Source organism: Schistocerca gregaria, chromosome 5, assembly GCF_023897955.1.
Source record: "Schistocerca gregaria isolate iqSchGreg1 chromosome 5, iqSchGreg1.2, whole genome shotgun sequence".
Lineage (NCBI taxonomy): Eukaryota > Metazoa > Arthropoda > Insecta > Orthoptera > Acrididae > Schistocerca > Schistocerca gregaria.
In genome coordinates, this window is record NC_064924.1 from 156,038,908 (window position 1) to 156,044,804 (window position 5,897).

Below are 5,897 nucleotides of genomic sequence, written 5' to 3' on the forward strand. Positions count from 1 at the left end.
GGCGTACCAAAAGCACCAGGGTAAACACCGGCTATTTACATACAAGATAACGGAAACAGACATTCCGAGCACTACTTCCTGCAGGGGGACAGGGGGAGCTCGAGCCACGGCCTGCAGGAAGTATCACTACTCCAAAACCTGATTGGCTGGAGACAGCTATATAGGATCCAGAAGCAGCCTCAAAGTTCAGTTCAAACCGGATGCCAACCTCGTATACCGTGACCATTGAAGATTACGTTTTCGTTTCGGAATTGGACTGTTACTAGTGTGTGAGTGTGTAACTACGAACCTGTGTGGAAAATTAGAAGTGAACCTTTGTTTGTCTCAATTAGGAGACTTTTACTGGCATCGTTATTGTTACCTTTCGTAAGTATGATCAGTCATCAACCTTGTGAACTTACATCAATAAAAGTTGTGTTTGTGAAAAATTGCGAATTGTCAGTCACAACAGTTTCTTCCCCATCCTTCACCAATCCGATGAAACCGTTGACCTCGCAGTTTGGTCTACTCCTCCACATCAACCAAACCCATCCAGACAGTCTGGCCAGTTGATCAGTGTGAGCATCGTATTTAGAACTCAGTGGGTTTCTTACGTCAGTTAGCGGAATTGTGTTTGAATGACTGTGGTATCCTAGTAAGTTTTGATACGATCTCTCTTTTCAATCGCATTCCTCTGTCGGCTTCGATACTTTCAATTAAAGTTAAGTCTCGTGTTGAACTAACAGTTTATTCCACATACGTTGATTCCCCTCACTGTTTATTCCAGCCCTATGAGCAGGCAGAAGGAGTTGCGATGGCTAGCTCTCTGCTAGCTAGTGTCGTCAATCTTTTCGTAGAATATTTCGAGGAATATGCTCTGGAGTTGGCAGCTTGCTCTTTTTATAGATGTTCATCATTTTCGTTATGGTAATGAGAATTTACACAGCCGTTTAGAACATCTCATTTCAGTTCGTCTGAATATTCACTTCACAATGGAGATGGGTTGGTCAGGAGAAGGGATCAGGGTCACTATAACATTTTGTTTACAGAAGTCAATTCACACTGATTTCTGTCTTCAGGTTGATAGTTTTCACTATGTGGCTCAGCGTGAAAGGGTACTTCGTTCATTGATTTATAGGGCCCATGTCGTCGCAGACCCTGAAATATTAATAGCACACACACACACACACACACACACACACACACACACACACACACCAACTTGGCTTCGTGGAGTCTACGCCACACTAGAGAAGCCTACCATCAGGCCTTACGAACTGAAATCGGAACTAATCTGACCAGGCCTCCGTTCTCCAGTAGTGTAGCGTTCAACCGAGACGGTCGCTATCCCAGGAGAGGCGCTGCAGGTGATGCGCTGTTACCAAAAGCACTCGCGTTTGTCGTCTATTGTCATAGCCCGTTAACGCCAGATATCGCAGTCCTGTCCTAACGGACACGTTAGTTGTACATCCCACACTGATTTACGCGGTTATTTGACGCAGTGTTGCTTGTTTGCTAGCTCTGATAACTATACGTAAATGCTGCTGCTCTCGGTAGATAAGTGAAAGCCGCCGGCCACTGTGTTGTCCACGATGGGATGTACTGCCTAAAATTCGGCATTATCTTCACACTCTTGACACTGTGTATCCTGGAATATTGAATTCCCTAACGATTTCCGAATGGTATGTCCCATCCGTCTAGCTTCAACTATGATTCCGCGTCCGAAGTCTGTTAATCCCTGTCGTGAGACCATAATCACTTCGGAAACCTTGTCACACGAATCAGTACAAGTACAAATGACAGTTCCTCCAATACACTGCCCTTTTATACTTGTGTACGCGGCACTCAGTGCAGATGAGGAGCGGACTAAAAGTGATGGAAATAGTACTGACCAAGAGACATGATACAACTGATGGCGGTATTGAACACACTGGACGACATTGTGAAAAAGTTGGTATATATTTTGTTTGTGTAGTTGGTGCACATTAACTAAAGTACATTTTACAACGACAGCACTTCCACCAAAATATGACGGTCTCGGAGCGTACATGGCGAGTGAATACTGGCTGGACGTTGTTCCTGCCACGACGAGTCGTAGTTGCGATAATAACACGTGTTCGAACCTTTTTCACACGGAACATGGCTGCAACACTCCACGAAAAATTTCACTCTCCATTGAGTGCTTGCACGCTGCCTTCAGATGTAGAGCCTTCCGTGTGGTGTTCCTGAACGCCAGTCTGCACGCAAGTAAAAACGTGCCCCTAAATTCCTCTCCATGTAGTTCCACAGTTCCGCCCGCGGCGTAGAGAATGGTAGGTCGGATGAGTTCTATCTCCGTTTTTGTGAATAAGTGCGGTACGCTTTCTTTTCCGCTCGCGGAGAACCTAACTCTGCCCAATATATTTTTAAGATTGGAACTAGTTTAGACCCAAGTTCCGTACAAGACTTAACAGGAGCGCCTAGGGCTCTTACTGAGTTTTTGCGCTATAAGCTTTGATTACTATGTCACCCAGCCTAACAGCGGTAAGTTTATCGTGTGATGACAACATTCCTTGATTTTTCTTTTTGGAAGAATATTGGGAAGCCTAGTTCGACAATTCGACTTTTGTTTTGTTGTTTCCTGTTTCAGATCTTCTCTCGTCAACAACTGTCTAGGCACTGATTTTCCCTACGGTCGAAGGTTCGAATCCTGCCTCGTGCATGGATATGTGTGATGTCCTTAGGTTAGTTTGGTTTAAGTAGTCTAGGGAACTGGTGACCTCAGATGTTAAGTCCCATAGTGCTTAGAGCTATTTGAACCATTTTTGAACTGATTTTTGTTCCACTTACATCCTTAACTTATGACAAAAACTTCTTAGAATTTTTGGACTGGTTGTGTGTGGTTCACACCCTGAGGAGGGGGGGGGGGGGTGTTATTACCCGCTGAAATGTAAAACGTAATTTTCTGAGGGGTGAAAACAAGAGTTCGATTGTGATTCGGTCACTAAACTAAATTATTTTTAAAAAGTCATTGCCTCTATCACTATTGAATAAGACTATGAAACTGACAACATAACTTAACAGTAACTACATTTTTTCCAAAACTGCAGCCTGCCGGGGTGGCCGAACGGTTCTAGGAGCTACAGTCTGGAACCGCGCGACCGCTACGGTCGCAGGTTCGAATCCTGCCTCGGGCATGGATGTGTGTGATGTCCTTAGGTTAGTTATTTTTAAGTAGTTCTAAGTTCTAGGGGACTGATGACCTCCGAAGTTAAGTCCCATAGTGCTCAGAGCCATTTGAACCATCCAAAACTGGGATTCACACAAAACGCAATGTTGTTGAAGCTAAAGCTTGTGAAGCGAATGTATGAAAGCATTCCTTACACAGTGCACGCACTACACGCATACTTTGTATTTTGTACAATGCATCTATGACAGTAAAACTGATTAAAATAGACTACATATGCTTAAATATCTCTTGAAAATAGCTTCTCCGAGTTGCAGGTAATTTCTAGAATAGACCAGAAATTGCTTCATTATTCACTTCACAATCGGCAGCCGAAAGTATTCCAATTTCTATCATTTCAGAAGTAAGGAGCCCAGCAAGCAAGCGATTTGCAAACAGTATGCCTGCGTACAGTGTACACATATTAATCTAGTTCATTTGAAATGGAGGGGGGGGGGGGGTGCCCGCATCTCGTGGTCGTGCGGTAGCGTTCTCGCTTCCCACGCCCGGGTTCCTGGGTTCGATTCCCGGCGGGGTCAGGGACTTTCTCTGCCTCGTGATGGCTGGGTGTTGTGTGATGTCCTTAGGTTAGTTAGGTTTAAGTAGTTCTAAGTTCTAGGGGACTGATAACCATAGCTGTTAAGTCCCATAGTGCTCAGAGCCATTTGAACTTTTTTTTTTTTTTTTTTTTTTTTTGGGTGCAGGCTGTGGGTGAAGCAAATGTTGGTAGGGAGTGGAAACAGGTTTTGTAAAATTTGTCTACCCTCAATGTGCATAGAAATAGTTTTAGATAACACTCATAATTCCCCTGAGAAATATTTCATCTTTCTATAATAAAATAAGTTGTTGGAAATAAACCATGCCAATTGACATATTGACTCATTAGTTCGAGGTTTAACAAAATACCTACAAAAACTAAGCATCATTTATCTTCCGTTGTTTTAAAAATGAAAGCGTTCAAAGAAAATTATTTTTCTTTCTATAATTTAGTTAGTGATGATAGAGGGGGGAATGGGTGAGGTGATTGCTAATATTTGATGCACTTAGGGTTGATGGTCTCAGAAGAGTTAGGAACGTCTGGGTTAGAATACTGTAAGTCGCAACGTGTAATGAATGTAACTGCAAGTCATTTCCTTGAATTGGTTAACCTATGCGTGGTTGGCCATGTCCAAGATATCTGGTTCTGTGCTGCATGGCAGTGCAATGATGTTGCCACAATTTATGGTCACCTTTAATCTCATGCGGTTGGGCAAAATATAGACCTATACTGGTGCGGTGTAGACTGCTACGTCAAAGAAATCCGGCTAAAAATTCCTGTTTAATTAAAAGTCAGGCGGATTAAACTAGAAGAGAGAGACACGGGTACATTCGTAATTAACGCAGTAGTGTTTAAGGCACCTTTTTCATATCATCAGTTATATTAAAGTTCTCATTCCCCTTGCAGATCTCTTGCAGAAAATTATGCTCCCTTTGTGCATCTCGTGCCCCGCATCACTCTCGACAGAACCGTGACTTTTCCACGATACTGCGTTGTTAATCACTGAGTTGAAAATTGCATTCAGCGTCTGTCAGTGCCATTCCTTCTTTTCTCCGTGAAAACCTCAGTGTCAGACAAAGCATTATTAATTAAAACTAAAGACGATAACAAGGAATCTCCTCCGAAATCTGAAATGGTTGGAGCTGGCGTATTTTTTACAAATGAATACCTACGTCTCTCCACAGATACCCAATTCGTTGGGTATGCGACGTGGCGTTCTAGTAAATATATAATGCTGCAACCTCAGTTGGTAGTGACGATCAAGGGATTTGTGGTTTTGACCATTCACTTCATTGGACTAAGAAATAAAACTACTACACAATTTATTTTATTTATTTATTGCAGTCAGCGTGAATGATACGTGCTCTGTTCAAGCATTACAGCAAAACAGATACAGTTACAAGTGGTCGAACATTGACAGACGTATGGTTCCAGCGGTCGCAGTAAATCAGTGAAAGTGGAAAACTTCTCGAGGAGAGCGCGCGAACGTGGGCATTCCTCACTGATTCAGACGACGCACATTCAGACGCTAAACGCAGCTGGCAATGTGAAGCAGTCGTAAATCTCACAACCTCAGTCTGCGCATGAAAACTGGTAGTTCTAATTTCTTATATAAATAAGATAATTACAGAGGTATCTCACTCGTGCCGGTCACATATAAAATCCTATCAAAAGTTCTCATGAATAGATTAGAAGAATAAGCTGACCCACAAATAGGAGAATACCAGACTGGTTTTCGCAAGGGACGATCATGCATAGAACAGATCTGGAATCTGAAAATGATTCTCAAGATGAGAAACACCCGAAACACAGTGGTCACTTTTTTAGATTTTAAAAAGGCCTACGACTCAATAGACAGAGTAGCGCTCTGCAACACGCTGGAAAAATTCAGCATTGACAGAAAGACAAGAGCAATCATTCCGCAAATATTAACTGACACAATCTCCAAGGTTAAATTTAAGGGGGATATCTCTGAACCATTTGAAATGCAAACTGGAGTGCGACTGGGTGACGGACTTTCACCATTACTCTTTAATATCATTCTTGAAAAAATTATCAGGTCATGGGAAAAGCTATATAAATATTGCAACTGAAGATGCCTTATTATTATTTACATAATTCGTTTCAAAAAGCAAGTCACAGATAACCAACATCGGCGAATTGTCTATTTACATC